General features: G+C 48.2%; 1 pseudogene; it reads right to left on the bottom strand.

The window, feature by feature from the left end:
- Positions 1–1741: 1741 nt before the first annotated feature.
- Positions 1742–17264, bottom strand: LOC126521704 (uncharacterized; annotated as a pseudogene).

Below are 17264 nucleotides of genomic sequence, written 5' to 3' on the forward strand. Positions count from 1 at the left end.
CGGACTGGATCAGCGATATCGTCTCAGCAGTGTTGGCAGGCAGGAAATGCTGCTTCGAGTTCGGGGCGTACAATTCGGGTCACGTTTTCGCTTGGTGGTGGCGAGCTAGATTGGTCGGTGGGGTCGGTACAGGAAGAGGTCGCTGCAGTATTTGGAAGCCGTGTAAACTTATTGTATATACGGTGATTCTTCGCCTGCTCGAAACGGCGGCATTCCTTCACGATGGCTTCGACAGTCGATAAGTTTCTAAAGACCTGAAGGTTTAATGCGTCGTCCGCAATGCATTTGATAATGTGCCCAACCTTGTCCGCCACTGGCATGGACGTGTCGATTTTATGACAGAGGGCTAGGACGTCCTGAATGTAGGAGACATACGACTCGATAGCAGTTTGGGCAAGCGTGGCGAGTTGTTGCTTGGCGGCTAGTTGTCGACCAGTCGGATTGCCAAAAACGTCCGACAGCTTTTCTTTGAACAAGTCCCAGCTGGCTAGCTCTTCTTCGTGTGTGTAAAACCACGTTCGCGGTGATCTGTCGAGGTAGAACACGACGTTGGCCAGCATTATGGTCGCATCCTATCTGCTCACCTTGCTGACGCGCTCATACATCTTCAACCATTCTTCTACGTCAACACCTTCGAGGCCGGTGAACTTGCCGGGGTCTTGTGGCTGTGGTAGAGCAACATACTGGGTATGCGTATTCGGCATTGTAGCTGCAGACGCGCTGCTTTCCACTGGAAACATGGTCCCAGGCTGGGTGAGACGTCCGCTGCGGAGCTCCGTGGCGAAGACGCGTACCCAGCACCTACACCAAAATGTCACGGGTATGAAATATTTACACGATGTATTTACACGATGCGTATATATACAGCAGCCCAGAATTCCGAGAGGCGGTTGGCACTTCGCCGTCTTCTCCGTCGACCACCTTGTCCTCTTTCTCCACTGTAACACTTCGACATGGTGTTCCCGCTGTCGTCATAACAGACCGTGGTACGGCTTTCACCGCCCATGGCAGTTGGTCCGAGATATTTTGCAGCTGAGTGGAACGCACTGTACGGCAACTGCGTATCACCTGCAGACTAACGCGTTAACTGAGCGTATCAAGAAAGCGATTGCGGATATGCTGTTTATGTATGTCGCCACGGATCATAAAAATTGAGACGAACTGCTCCCGTAGGTGACATTCGCGTATAACACTGCGCTTCAAGAAATCACCGGGCTTCCTCCTTTTCATCTGGTCTACGGACGCGACGTCACTACTATGCTCGACGTGATGCTCCTACCAACTTCGTCTCAACCTACCACACCAGATACAGACGCCTTTGTTCAACGTGCCGAAGCAGCGCGGCACCTTGCATGGCAACGAAATCTATCCCGACAAAGTCAAGATTTGCTTGTCGAGAAAGTCCACAGCGACCGGACATTTCGACTTCAGGCTCTCAACGTCGCCACCATCGTATGCGGGAAGGTGAGCTGCCCATGTTGAGCATACCCGGTTGTCACTATCCCGCCCGGGTCGGATTTTTCGGCCTTTTCTCCGTCTCCCTGGTGCACGCCGAAGCTAGGCCTGTTTTAGGCCTCCGTGGCTCTCACAGCTAACTCAGCCATGGAATACCAAGCAAACGGCACTGACATCGACCCCGGCGAAGCCCTAAATGGGGAATGGGAGACTCCTCCGCAACCAGTAGCGCCCGGCGACTGCCACTCACTCCCCCCAAATAGAACCCAACGGCGGCGACGGCCGTTCAACCGCCTAGAAATCCCGAGCTGCGGCGCCGCCAGCTACACAGCGCCAGCTGCGTACGCGACGCGCGCCTCTCCCGCAACTCCCGCGGGGAGACTTGAAAATCGTAGTCTAACCACGCGGCTGTTTGGACGTGACCAAGGAGACCCCTCGAACGCTCTTCGCAGCAATCTGTGATGCGACGAAAATCCCCCTGCAGGAAGCGCTCGCTCAGGACCAGGTGCGGCTGCATCCAACAAACAATACCTTGACGATCAGCACTCCAGAGGAGGCTCGAGCTCGGGCTTATGCCCAAATCACGTCCATTCGCATAGACGAGCCAAACTAAAGTTTCCCGCGCGGCACCAGCGCCGAATGCTACCCTAGCGGACGGATGGAAGTTTCGAAGCACGGAGGAAGGAAACTCAGGAGAGGCCCTGACGTCACTCTTTGTGAAGCGAAAGTGAAGCCGAAAGTTGGCGTTGCTCATGGCGTTGCTCCGCCTATCGGGCCAGCTCTCCTCTCTTGTTTACATTTCTCGCGAAACCACGCCGCGCTGCGCGCAACCGTGCTGCTCGGACCCGCGCGCTCCGCAGAAATACTAAACAATCGTTAGCACATTAGCATGATTCCGCCAAAGAAGGCAAAATTTCCCGCGGATATTCCTTCGTTCGTTGCCATTGCCGTGGCGCGGTACATTGCGTACAGCGTTGCATGCCCGTTCATTTCACGAAATTTAGTTCCTCCTGTCCCACCTGGCCACAGCAACATCCGGGAGAGCACGGTCCAGATAACGCAGCGCAACAACACACGGAGACCAACGCAAACCTGACCGCATGGCGCCTTTGCCACGGTACGAAACCTACGGAGCAACACGTGTGAGCGCACAGAACAATAACAAAGCCGCCATTTTGGCCCGTAAAGCGGGGCCACCACAGCAAAGAAATAAAAAAACAGCAAAACAAAGGAGAACCAACTACGTCATTTCCTCCACACTTTTTTCCTAGCGTGCGGAGGGGGTAGGGCCTCTCCTTAGTTTCCTTCCTCCATGTTTCGAAGGATAGAGTTAGTATAACCAACTTTAGAGGAAAAGCTAGCGCGAAAAAGTGGGAACCGCTAGGGCGCCGCCCTGTTGCTACTGGCCAATGTGGCCAGCGCAGTTACTATTGAAAGAGCTGAAAGCAAGTACATCTCACCTTATGCTTCGTCATTTAAAAACGCATACCTGATGGCTTTATGAAGGCGATGCGTTAATATTAAGTTACGGAAAGCGCTTGCTAAGTGCGTGACTTATGTAAATGACAATGTACGCAATCATGTAATAAAGGATGACACGACTTTCGGTTTCGAAACTGTTTTTGGGATGTGTAGTAGTTTCGTACAGTTTAGGTTTGACATGCGATCGCGCATCAACGTCGGACGCTATGGCACATTCATGCCTTTTATGCCACCCAAGCCCCGAAGTGCTCTGGCATATACCTTCACATGTAAGTAAACGAATGTATTTTCTTGTTCAGAACATCACGCGAGTAGACAGCTCTTGTGATGCATCACAATCGTTTGAGAAGCGTCACAGTAGAGTATTTCTTTACATGTGGAGCGGTATTTTTATTTGCAGGTTTCCCTTCAGTAGGAAATTGCTGGACAGGCGGACAGGTTGTATCGATTTTTATTTGAAGCAGCTTGTCCTTCAGCCTACACGATCTACTGATCAATCTGCTAACATTCTTGACCTCCTTCTCACTACTACACCGCAGCTTGTTTCATGTTTAAGATATTTACCTGGTTTGAGTGATCATTGCCTCATTTATTTTGAATTGCGCATATCTGTTCCCGCTACCAAAACGCCAAAAGTTATCCGAGACTATAAAAACGCTGATTTTGAATCTATAAACCGCGAACTAATGGATTTTGTCACTCACTTCATTCTAAGTGTCCACACGCGCAACATTGATGAAAATTAGACCTTATTCAAAGATAAAGTCAATTTTCTATTTAATGAATTCATCCCTCAGAAACGCATTATATCCAATTCTCATGCTCCCTGGTTTAACGCGCGTCTGCGGCGCCTACTGAACTAGAAAAGAAGACTATTCCGGCGGGCCAAGGCAACTCAAACGGCCGAACGCTGGCACGCTTACACCACCGCTAAGACGGATCATAAACGAATTTCGTATGAAGCAAAACAAAATTTCTACCAGCACACGCTTTCGCTCCTTCTTAGAGATAATCCGAGGTGATATTGGAATGTGTTCAGCGGGAATAAGCCGAATACAATAGATCTTTGCGATGATCACAACACTCCAATACACCAGAGCGACTGCAGCGAAGTGTTAAATGATTTTTTTGCCTCGTGTATTTCTTCTACCTTGCCGAATGTTTTCCCTCATCCTTGTAGATCTGACTTTTTACTCATGGATCCAATACTCATCGATTTCGTTGGTTTGACATGTTTAATTGAAAAGCAGAAGATTTCATCTTGTTCAGGTGTCGACGGCATTACAACGAAGTTCTTGAAAAGTACATCTACCTGCTCATCATTGATTTTTTGTGAAATCTTTGAACAGTCATTACAGAGTTGTACCATCCCTCCTGATTGGAAGGTGGGGAAGGTGGTTCCATTGCATAAATCAGGTAGTAAAGCTTCAATAATTAACTATCGGCCCATTTCATTAACCAGCGTTCCCTGTAAACTTCTTGAGCACATTATCTATTCTCATCTTAATACCTTCCTTGAATCTAACAACTTTTTCAATTCATGTCAACATGGCCTCAGAAAATTTTTTTCGCCTGAGACACAGCTCCTATGTTTCACTAATGAGTTATTTCGCCCTATGGATGCGAACGTTATTGTGGATTGCGTTTTTTTAGACTTTGCTAAGGCGTTTGACACTGTTTCTCATGATCTATTATTAATTAAACTCGGTGCTCTTAATATTAACGATCAGGTATTAGGCTGGATTAAATGTTTTGTTTGCAACCGTAGTCAATATGTCTCAGTTAATGATTATGACTCGCCTCTTGTTTCCGTAACTTCTGGAGCATTTCAAGGTTCTGTGTTAGGTCCTCTACTCTTTTTAATTTACATCAATGACCTTCCTGATAACGTTGTCTCCCATATAAATCTTATCACAGATGATTGTGTGCTTTATCATTCAATTACAAATCCCTCTGATGAAGCATGTTTGCAATCGGACTTGAACGCAATTTCTTCATGGTGCAGCGAATGGCTCATGACACTTAACGCTACTAAGTGCAAACACCTTCGTATCTCCAGCCGTCCTCCTGAATACACCCCTCGCTATCTTCTTAATAACACTCCGTTATCATCTATCTCATCGTACAAATACGTGGGTAATCATTTAACACACAATCTGTCCTGGAAAATGCACGTCAACTACATATCTAACCAGGCTAACCGCACGCTCGGATTCTTACGGCGCCATTTCATAGCTTCTAACAGCACCGTTAAGCTTCATCTATATAGGACGTTAATCAGACCCAAACTAGAATATACTTGCTCCATTAGGGATCCTAATCAGATAACCTTAATTAAAGCGTTAGAGTCTGTTCAAAACCGCGCCGCCCGTTTTATTGTTTCAAGTTATTCCCGAACAGCGAGCGTATCTGCAATGAAATCTGCACTTGGTCTTCCCGTTCTTTCTCTGCGCCGTAAATATTTTCGCTTACGTCTTTTTCGCAGAATTTATTATATCAACCATATTCTCAAAGATAAGTTACTCCTCTCTCCATCTTATATATCTTCACGCACTGACCACAACTTCAAGGTAGGAATACCGCAATGCCGAAGTAGCATTTGTATAAATTCATTTATTCCTCGAACTGGAAATGACTGGAACCACCTCCCTGGAACCAGGGAACCTGGAACCACCTGATGGCAGCCTTCATGGCTGCCATCACCGACGTCAACAAATGCCTCTGGCCCTGAGAGCACTGAAATAAATAAATAAATAAATAAATAAATAAATAAATAAATAAATAAATAAATAAATAAATAAACCAGCGCGCCGGAATTGTACTGGCGAATCCACAAGCAAGTCATAGAATCTGTGTAATTGTTGCACTTTGAACAATCCTTCTTCTACAAAGGCACAGCAAAAAAAAGCCCGATGCCGAGTATTTCTGTGCCACGAAGCAATCAAGAGGCGAGTGCCTAATACGGACGAAATCGAGTGCATGAACCCACATATTAATAGTGTAGGCGTTTTATTTACTGTGCAATATTTTCAACACTTCATATGCAGGCCATATTTTATGTGGCATATCTTTTCTGGTCACAAATTTGTGCAGCGAATCTATTTGCATGATCGACTCCAGGCCTGTGGGACCGTTCACTTGCACTTGATGCTGAGTCTTTTTCATGTATCCATAAACTGCAGATATGCAAATCAGATCCATACGAGCATCTTCAAAATTCAATTATTTTAAGCAACACGCACATATGCAATACTGACATAATCTCAAATACCACTAAGCAGCTGGGACACATTTTTGTTCAGTATACTCGCAGGTAAAATAAGTAGATCATGTGGACAGCTCCAGCTCATTTTCCTTAAATCAGTGTGTACAAGGGGCATGCAAAAATAACTTTTTTCTTGCGCACCGATTATTTTGCTGTATAAGCAAGAGAACCCACCATGTTAGTGTTACATATGTTGTACATCACACTAATATGTGCTCTGATTTACCAAGTGAGATGAGTTACTATTATGGCTCATTCAGTCAAATCACACTGCAAGCTGCATTCATCAATCTTCTATTGGTTATTGCAAATGTTTAATGAAACATGTTTCCCTGTTATGCAGATATGCAATGGCAAGCCCTTCTCTGTGTTCCAAAGGTAAAATTTAAGCTCTAAATTAAAGAAGGCATTTCTAGTCAGAAACAACAAGCAAAAATGGTGAATGCATAGTTTCAGAAGCCCGAGGTACAGAAATTATGAGAAGTGTCGAATGATTTTAAGGAAAGAATGGTATTTGAAAATGCAAGACTCTTTAGTGAAGGTCAAGCAAGTCAATATAGGTAGAACCCTCTGCAAAATTATGCAAGTGATGGGATGGCAAACAAAGGGTCAGGAAATGCGTTGTTTTTCTGCAAAACAAAAGCTGGTGATTTTCATTACATAAGTCACCTTAGCATCATGAGATTGCTGTTTGATAAATTCAGAAACAAACCAAAAAGCAAGACACGCAGAAATAAAAAAACTAAACAATTTAATGATGCTCTCTCCCCACTGGGATAAATAAAAAGAAATGGATCACATCTAATGTGGACATATCAGACGCCTTGTGAAACACTAAAGAAAAAATTCAGTTTCGAGCTATGGCACTTGCCGCATAAATGTTGGGGGCCTTGCACCAATAGTGATAGTTACCACTGCATTTAGAAATTGAAAGCGTTCACGCAGACAAGGATGATTCGTTATGTTTTTGGCTACCGCTTCAAATGCCTCCACCAAGTGTTACAGTGCTGCACGCAGCCATACTAAGGATCTCACAGCAACACCTACAGGTAAAAAACAAAAGCAGTCAAAGTGCTGGTGTATTCTGGACACTGTGTTTGAAAACTTTTAGGCAAAAAAAGTGCAAGAAGCAGACATAAGAACTACATTTATTTCCATATTTCCCCATTTGGACGGCCTTTTCTTTTTGCTTAGACAATGCCTACGCCTAGCCACAGCAACTCCCTCATGCAGACTACACAAGCCAAGAGGCCGTGGAGGCAAATGCAGGTAAGAGGCAAGGGGCAAGAAGCAATAGCACCAGCGTTGAAATATATCTAATTTCTTTATTTTTCTTACGTTTAGGCAGCCAGCACACCTCGAACAGCCATCTTGTCTGCTGGTGTGTCACCCTAGTCGCCAAAGAAGCATTTGAGGGAAAGCGACAGGCAATGTGAACAGCCACTTCTCAGTGTAAACGACACTCTTTCTCTTGGATGACTCCTACGCCTCGCCACGCCAGCTCATCTGTGCAGACTCCACCAACAAAGATGCGGCGGAGTTACGTGCAGGTCCTAGTCAAGAAGCAGTGGCACTAGTGTCGACATTCACCCAATTTCTTTTTCTTACACTGATGCAGCCTCGAACAGCGACCTTGACTGTGGGTGTGTCTGCAGATTCCTGTTGTACATATGCTCATAATAAAGCTTCAGTACACTTAAACTTGATAATAAACTTGACGGCAAATGGGACATTGATGCATTGCTTTTTTGAACATTTAGTGTACACGTACAATGTATGTTCTACTTTGCAGTGCTACAGAGCATATATTGAAGCTTCCCTCTATATTTTGAACCTTTAATTACGTATGTGTTGTGTGGCCCTCAATGCTGCAGTTCATGCTGTAGCAGCTGCTTTGTCTGTGTATTGCGCATTGGATTAAGCTTGTGATATGCACATGTACAAAAGGCCCATACTTCTCTCACATATACAAAATAAGGTTCTATATAGTTGTCAGCGTTACAATAAAAAAATAAAAGTAAGCAATCCGATCGTGGAATTGTGTTTATTACAGTAATTCCTATGACAGTTATTGACAAGTTGACAACTTGAACCGGTCAGTCGTCATGGGAAGGAATTGAATGTATACAAATAGAAAAAAAAGGGGGTATGTGTGCGTATTTGCAAGGGGGGGGGGGGGTATAGGATTAGGGCGGTACGAAAAAACGTACCTGCACCGTCTTCTAGACCCATTCCTTTGAGGTACCGTAACAAAGCTATTATGCATTAAGTTCATGCAACTAACTCTGATATTACTACACACGACAGGCGACGCGAGCTACATTTGCCATGACTCGCATTCGCGACTGCACCGCATGCCCAGCATATTACTGTGGTTAATCTTGCTCACTGCACCGAGGCAAAAGAAAGATCATGGGCGCAGGTGCCTTTAAAGTATCACGACCTTGTGAGGCACCGCTGCGCGTGCCAGGGGTGCTGCCCGTGCGAACACTCTCTGGCACACACCTGCCTCGGCGGCCCTCACCTACGTACCATTCTGCTTCGAGCTTTCGAGCTTTGATCCCAGTAAAGTTTTGTTCGTTCTCTGTCCTCGCTTCACCGCTGGAACTTGAAGCTTCTCGGACGATGATCGGCAGTTGTTGATCAAACGCAGGCAGGAAACGATGCAGATCAGATGTACAAGAAATATTTATAGTTGAACTTTTCTATATACATGGCAGGTAAAACAAATACATTACAAACATGAACAATTGAGAAACAAAGTCTCACTCTTCGACTGTCTCAATGACTGTTAGAGCCCAGACTCGTTTTAACGTACATAGTACGGAGGCTCACTAATCTATCAGTAATCCTGATTTCAGCCAAGTCTGAAGGACAGCATGTCGTCCCGATTTTTATAGCTCAAATATACAAAGAAAAAAAGGCGGTAGGGCCGTTGGCCCGTCCCACAGGTTCAGTTGCCAATCAGAGTCAACCATTTGTTAAGCCACAACCCACAGGGATGGGCTTACTCTTAAAAATAAACATATTGAAATACAAAGCTCCTTTCCTTCTTCCCCAAAACTCCGTTGCCCTCTCGTTTCTACGTAGTTAGTGACGGGCTCAGCAAAACACGCCAGGCCCGAACAAGTTATCGCTAGACCGCCTCAAATCCCAACGGCGTCTAGGCCGCAAATGTCTCGGAAGCAGGGGCATCGACACCACGTAGTGCCGCTGTACTCAAAGTTTGGCCGTGTGGGAGACGGATGGCCCTCCTTGTCCTTCAAACTTATTGTCTACAAGACAAAGTTCTCCGAGTGCGCGTTTACAAGACGCCGCCGTCCGAATGCACTCTTCACGTGTGCACCGCATCCCTACAGCGTGCACTGTAAGCTGGCCTTCGACACCACACAGGCAGTCGCACCCAACAACAAGGCTGGCGATTGCGTTCCGGACGCGTAGAAGAATAGATTCCTTCTCCGTATATGCGGCACGGGGTCAAGTTTGCTAAGCCCTTCTTAACCTCGGCGGCGCCTCCAATTAGTCAGGCACTCGGGCGCCAGGCCCACGATACCGTGTAAAGCGGTCCCTTTCAAGGCCGGTCTGTGTGGACTTGTGTGACCGTCGGCGGACTGCCAACACCCTGCGCACAATACCGACCTCCCGGAATCGGCACTCGCCCTCCTAGCGCCCGCCGCGACGCGTCACCCAACACCGCGCGGTCCGTGACCCCACATAATACAGAAACGGTTGCCCCGCTGACATGGGGGGGGGGGGGGGGGAGTGAACCCCCTCTCTATACACACTGCACGTGGCCGATTCGTGACACTTAAGAACACGAACAATCAGAGCGACCTTACACGTCCCTCCTAAAGAGTATACTGGGCTCACAATGTTCCCAGCTATACTACAAGAGCCAAAGGGCGCTGTATCCTAGAATTTAGGCTCTGAAAGTTCCGTCAAAGAAAATTGACATATGCTGCCCAACATGGGTGCTGCGGAGTCCGTAAGGAACAGGAAAATGAACTGAACGGACCACGAAAAAAAATACAATTTTCTCACAGCGATAAAAGGAAAGGGCGAAAGATCAACACATTCATGGCAGTGAGCATGCAAAAGAAATATTCATGTATGTACAGTAACACTCCAACGCACTGCACGGCACGACAGCAGAAAAGTGACATATGCAGGTTATATACATATATAGTATGTCCACAGTCTTATAACCCTCACACACATGGACGACAACAACCACAAAAAGTTCCATCAAGGCTGAACTGTCCCACGCACACGTCCTTCGGGTGAACGGGAACATTCACGCCGGTCCCAGCTGGCATGGCTGTTTTTGTCTATCCTTTCTTTTCTGCTCTTTACTCGATTGGCTCCCATGAACGATTCGAGAGCCTTGATAATGCATCAGCATTGGCGTTACATGTTCCTTTCCGGTGACGCACCGTTACATTGTAGCGCTGTAGTGAAAGCGCCCATCTTGCCAGCTTGGCCCCATGCGGGGTGCTGGTTGTCAAATATGACAATGGGTTATGATCAGAGACAACATTCACCACTGCTCCGAAAAGCCAGTAGTCGCATTTCTTGAGTGCCCAAATAATAACAAAGGCTTCTCTCTCTATAGTCGACCAGCGCGCCTGTGTCGGGTTAAAGCGATGGCTAGCAAAAGCGATTGGCCTTTCTTTTCCGTCCGCTGACATTTGAGCTAAACAGGCACCGGCCGCCGTCGCCGACGCATCAGTGAATAGCCAGTACGGCTGATGAGGCTCAGGAGTGTTCATGGCGACAGCCTGACAGAGAGCTAATTTCAGACTTTCGAACGCGCACTGCGCTTCTTCCGACCATGGAATTGAATTAGGAACCCCTCGCCTTGTCAAAGCTGTAAGCGGGCTCGCCACGTCGGCGTAGTTTGAGACATAGTCCCGATAATACCCGCAAAGCCCCAACAGACTTCGCAACTCTTTCTTTGTGTGAGGTGGCACAAGGCCTTCTATGGCAGCTATCTTCTCAGGGTCTGGCGCATGAGTTCCAGAGCCAACTATGTGTCCCAAATAGCGGATGTGAGTTTGCGCTACCTGGCATTTTTCAGGGCTGGCTTTCAGCCCAGCATCACTTAGCAGTTTAAGCACTATGTCTACATGCTGCAGGTGTTCTTTCCAGGTATTTGAAAAGATTGCAATGTCATCTAGGTACGCTGACGCATAAGCTTGGTGCGCAGCCAGCCAGCAATGAATTAACCATCCGTTGAAAGGTAGCCGCAGAGTTTTTCAGCCCAAATGGCATTACCTTCCATGCGTAGTGCCCATCATGTGTCACGAATGCCGTGAGATGCTCGCTCTGGGGTTCCATCGGTACCTGCCAGTAGCCTCTCCTCAGATCAACGACTGTTATAAAATTCGAGTGACCAACTCTGAAGATCAGCTCCCGTGGATTGGTCATTGGAAAGGCATCTACCCTGGTCACGGCATTAAGCGTTCTATAATCGACGCACATGCGCACTGACCCGTCTTTCTTACCAACACACACAACCGGGTGTGCAAATTCGCTCTCCACAGGATATATCAGGCCCAACTCAACAAGCTCTTTCACTTGCCTACTAACCTCTTTCTTTAGTAGTTCAGGGACTCTGTAAGGAAACGTCCTCTTTGGTTTACATCCTTCCTCCAGTTAGATGCGGTGCCGCCCTACTTGCGCCCTCCCAGGCTTTCCGTCAAAGACGCAGCGATGTTTCTCAAATACCGCCTCGATTTCCGTGCGCGCATCTGAACCCAAATGAGCTAGCTTGTCTTCAGTTATTGCGTGCTCGCTCACTGAAGTGCATACAGCTTGCGGCGCGTATTCCACCTCACCAAATTCTCCGTCTTCCTCGAACACTACCCCCACATGACTCACTCTAGCGTAGTACGGCCTGAGTCGGTTAGCGTGCACTACCGAAGTCTTTCTGTCATTTATTTGCAAGCGATACGAGTGTTCTCCCTCTCTCTCAATAACTGTGAAAGGACCCAACCACCTGGCAGCCATCTTGGTTGCCCGATCTGTGTCAAAGAGGAGTACTTGGTCCCCGACCTTAAATTCTTTAGTCCGTGCCCTCCTATTGTAAGCTTCAGCATATTTGCTCTGGCGCTCGGTGCTTGTCAACTCAGCTACACTCGCGGCTAGTTCTAGTTGCTCCCGCAGCTGCTGCAAATACTTGGCAGGTTTCTCTCTCAGAGTTGAGGGCACCGCGATCTCACCCGTCCAAGTTTGCTGCAATATTGATAGGGGCCCATTTGGGTTTCTACCGTACAATAGCCTGAACGGCGCCACCCCGGTGGTATCATGCGGCACTTCGCGATAAGCCCACAGAACAAATGGGATGAGCTTGTCCCAGTTTCTTCGGTCCCGCTCCATTACATGATACAACATATTTTTGAGGACTCTGTTCCATCTCTCAACCACTCCATTGCTCTCAGCGTGTTCGGCAGTGGAGAACCTGGGTGAACAACCCAGTTTTTCTAACATTAGCTGTGTCAGTTGAGCTTTAAAGTTCGTGCCTTGGTCTGAACAGATCGTTTCCGGCACTCCAGTACGACTGAAAATTTCCAGTAAAGCCTCGCATGTGGCCCTCGCTGTCAGGGATCGGAGCGGCACTACCTCAGGCCATCTCGTGCAAAGATCGACAAGACACAGAGCATATTTGTGGCCCCTCGCAGATGGCACCTCAATAGGCCCAATGACGTCCACATTGACCACCTGAAATGGATGCTCCGGTCGCGTAAGCGGCGTGATGGGGACTTTATCGCTCTGACGGCTATCTGAACGTGTTTGACACTGGTGGCACGTCTGACAATGCCCAGCGATTTCCTTCTCCATTCCTGGCCAGAAGAAACTGTACTTTATCCGGAGCTTTGTCTTTTTCGTCCCTAAGTGTCCACCCCACAATGACTCATGCGCGAGTTGCAATACCTCATTGCGCTTTTCTTCTGGTAGGACCAGTTGTCTGACCTTGACTCCCGCTAAGGAATCCCAATGGTACAAAAGTCCATCTGACACGAACATGCCAGCTTTACCGTTTCTCGCATCATTCCAGGCCTTTTTCAGGCTTTCATCGGCAAGCTGAGCAGCTCGAAATTTCTCCCGCTGACTGGGCGCCCCAGTGACATCTTGTATCAAACTGTTCTCTTGCAATGCAGGGATGTTGTCTGTCGTTTCTTCGCAACTTAGACCGCAGTCTGGCTCACTGTTATCGACTATTTCGACTGATCGGACTCCCACGGAATTGGCTACCCGCGGAATATTTTCTCGTCCAAACTCGTTTTTCCTGCGCCTGCAGTAGTTCCCAATCTTGCTTTGACAACAGGCAGTCAACCCCCTTTGCAAGTTCGTCTGTAACTGCACACACCAGATCGATCCTCTGCGGTTGTATCACAGCCCCCGGGCGATGCATGCCTACGGGCAGCGTAGCTAGGTTAGCTCGAATGGTCTTTCCGAATGCCGACTCGAGTCTTACTGTTCCCGATGGCTCCTGTAAAACGACGGGCAGCACGCTTTTACGGACGACCGTTATCTCACTACCTGTGTCCAATACAGCTTCCATTGCTATATCCCCGCACATGATAGGGATAAGGTCCAGCTTTGACCTCCCTGAGCTAGCATTTTGAGCCAAGATTTCTACTCTAGCGCTAAAAACCCTTTCTTGCTCTGGTGGAGGTTCTTCACTCACAACAGCAACCTTCTGTACCCTTTGTTTTTGCACAGTCGGTGCCTTCCCCTGTTGTTCTTTATTTGAAGTTTTTGGGCAGTCTCTGGCTAGGTGTCCCTGTATATGACACACGTGGCATTTTAAATTTGTCCTCTGCGGGCTAGCTAGTTTTGCTTGCTGCGTCAATGAGGCTGTTGTGGCTGGCTTAGTTGCTCGTCCTTTCCCTTTAGCTTGCTCGAAAGTCTCCAGCACCTTTGCCACCTCCACTGGCTTAAACCACTCTTCGCCCTCCCGCAAAAGAACCTATTCCAGGGCTTCTGAGCTTAGACTGGCTTTCATACGGTCAACGACCATAAGCTCCGTCATAGCTTCTTTTGTGTTTGCATTGCGAGATTGAAGGTAATAGGCCAAATAAGTTCTAGCGCGAGACGCGAACTGAGCCCAAGTTTCCTCCTTTCGTTTCGATGCCTTTTCAAACCTCCCCAAGTATTCAGCTGGCGTGAGCTTAAGTTCATCTAGTACTGCCTTCTTTACAGTCTCGTAATCTGTACATTCCTCATCATTCAGGCTACGCAACAGATAACGGACCCGCTCGGTCAGCGCAGGCATGATCAAATGTACACGGCTGTGTTCTGGTACTTGAAAAGATGAAAACAACTTTTCAACCTCATCAAACCATATCGGAACGTCAGCGTCACACGGCAACCGGTATGCCTTAAGCACTTTAGCACATTGTGATATTCCATCCGTGCTAGCACGGCGGAGATCGCTTCCTTCCGACACCGAAGGCGGCCTGCCCGACTGCTCAAGCTCCACTCTCCGTAGAGCAATGCGCTCGCACTCTAGCTGTAGGCGCACCTTTTCCAGCTCCAGCTCCAGGCGTCTCACCGCCATGGCCTCTGGATCTGTCGTGCTCGGAGCCTGCGAAGCGCCTTGCGTCTCACTATCAATTTCAGTATCCGACGTCTCAGACTCGGTCTCTCCGACGCGTTGTAGTTCCTGCCGTCTCTGACCCTCTCTTTGTTCAGATGCCGTATCAATGTTTACGTCAGCCTCAATAAAATTTGCTGTTCTGCGCGTGAACACCATTAACCTCACTGAACAACAGCCATGCCAACCTAGACAAAACGCAAGGAATCCCGCTCACCCGTTGCTGCTGGGGGCGCCGCCTGACGTCTTCGTCCAGATGAATTGCAACCGTTGCGGAATTGGCTGGTGGCCCTCTGATGCCTTGCGCCTGGCTCGCTGCTCGTTGCTCGTTGTGGGGCTTGCCGATCCTGTCGTGCTGCGCCAGTAAAGTTTCGTTCGTTCTCTGTCCTCGCTTCACCGCTGGAACTTGAAGCTTCTCGGACGATGATCGGCAGTTGTTGATCAAACGCAGGCAGGAAACGATGCAGATCAGATGTACAAGAAATATTTATAGTTGAACTTTTCTATATACATGGCAGGTAAAACAAATACATTACAAACATGAACAATTGAGAAACAATGTCTCACTCTTCGGCTGTCTCAATGACTGTTAGAGCCCAGACTCGTTTTAACGTACATAGTACGGAGGCTCACTGATCTATCAGTAATCCTGATTTCAGCCAAGTCTGAAGGACAGCATGTCGTCCCGATTTTTATAGCTCACATATACAAAGAAAAAAAGGCGGTAGGGCCGTTGGCAAGTCCCACAGGTTCAGTTGCCAATCAGAGTCAACCGTTTGTTAAGCCACAACCCACAGGGATGGGCTTACTCTTTAAAATAAACATATTGAAAAACAAAGCACTTTTCCTTCTTCCCCAAAACTCCGTTGCCCTCTCGTTTCTACGTAGTTAGTGACGGGCTCAGCAAAACACGCCAGGCCCGAACAAGTTATCGCTAGACCGCCTCAAATCCCAACGGCGTCTAGGCCGCAAATGTCTCGGAAGCAGGGGCATCGACACCACGTAGTGCCGCTGTACTCAAAGTTTGGCCGTGTGGGAGACGGATGGCCCTCCTTGTCCTTCAAACTTATTGTCTACAAGACAAAGTTCTCCGAGTGCGCGTTTACAAGACGCCGCCGTCCGAATGCACTCTTCACGTGTGCACCGCATCCCTACAGCGTGCACTGTAAGCTGGCCTTCGACACCACACAGGCAGTCGCACCCAACAACAAGGCTGGCGATTGCGTTCCGGACGCGTAGAAGAATAGATTCCTTCTCCGTATATGCGGCACGGGGTCAAGTTTGCTAAGCCCTTCTTAATCTCGGCGGCGCCTCCAATTAGTCAGGCACTCGGGCGCCAGGCCCACGATACCGTGTAAAGCGGTCCCTTTCAAGGCCGGTCTGTGTGGACTTGTGTGACCGTCGGCGGACTGCCAACACCCTGCGCACAATACCGACCTCCCGGAATCGGCACTCGCCCTCCTAGCGCCCGCCGCGACGCGTCACCCAACACCGCGCGGTCCGTGACCCCACATAATACAGAAACGGTTGCCCCGCTGACATGGGGGGGGGGGGGGGGGGGGAGTGAACCCCCTCTCTATACACACTGCACGTGGCCGATTCGTGACACTTAAGAACACGAACAATCAGAGCGACCTTACAATCCCCCCACTGTCCCTTGGGTGCCCTGGAGTTCCTGCGCCGCCTGCTTTATTATAATTTCAGGTGCTCTCCCGAGACTTCCGTTTGTCGGTTACATGTGCCCTACAGCTGGATCAGTACTTGTAATAAAAAAACAACGTCTATCGTCGCGACGAGAGATCGCGACAGCAGCTTTTGCAGCATACCGCGCCCGTGCGAAGAGAATTGCGGAACGCCAACGAGGAATTTGACCACAGCTTCGTAACTCGTAACCTCGTCGAGTGACACTCTTGCAACAGGCGTGACCGCTGAAAACCGCATACCGCTGAAACTTCAACAGGATCATCCTTTCGTTGCATAACTGCCACCTGCACGGCCAACATGGACCACACCCAAACCACCCCGCAACAAAGAATGAAGAACCAACTTATAAAGCCCCAAACACACGGCTGCACGCTCGCCACATCACACTACAAGCGAGACGCCATGCTGCTACGCTGCTATGGTTGCCAAATTAAAACTGACTACTGTCACCAAGTCTAGCAAACATCTCAGGAACTGGCAACCCTGGCGCGTAGCAACATAGCGGCGCTCTTGCGGTTCCCGATTTAATGCCGATGCATGGGCCCTATTTATAGCTTGTCCTTTAAAGTCATATAGTAATTCTTATGTTTCGAAGGTCGTTGTGACGTCAGCCTGCAGATAAAACACGAGCACACTTCTTTGGCTGTCATCCCGCACTTATCACAAAAGTCATGTGACTAGTGCTTCTGTATATATTGCACATCATCGGAATAAACGGGGTATTGCCTTTATCACCGCCCTACGATGCGTGTCTGACAT

The sequence above is a fragment of the Dermacentor andersoni genome, chromosome 9 (assembly GCF_023375885.2).
Source record: "Dermacentor andersoni chromosome 9, qqDerAnde1_hic_scaffold, whole genome shotgun sequence".
NCBI lineage: Eukaryota > Metazoa > Arthropoda > Arachnida > Ixodida > Ixodidae > Dermacentor > Dermacentor andersoni.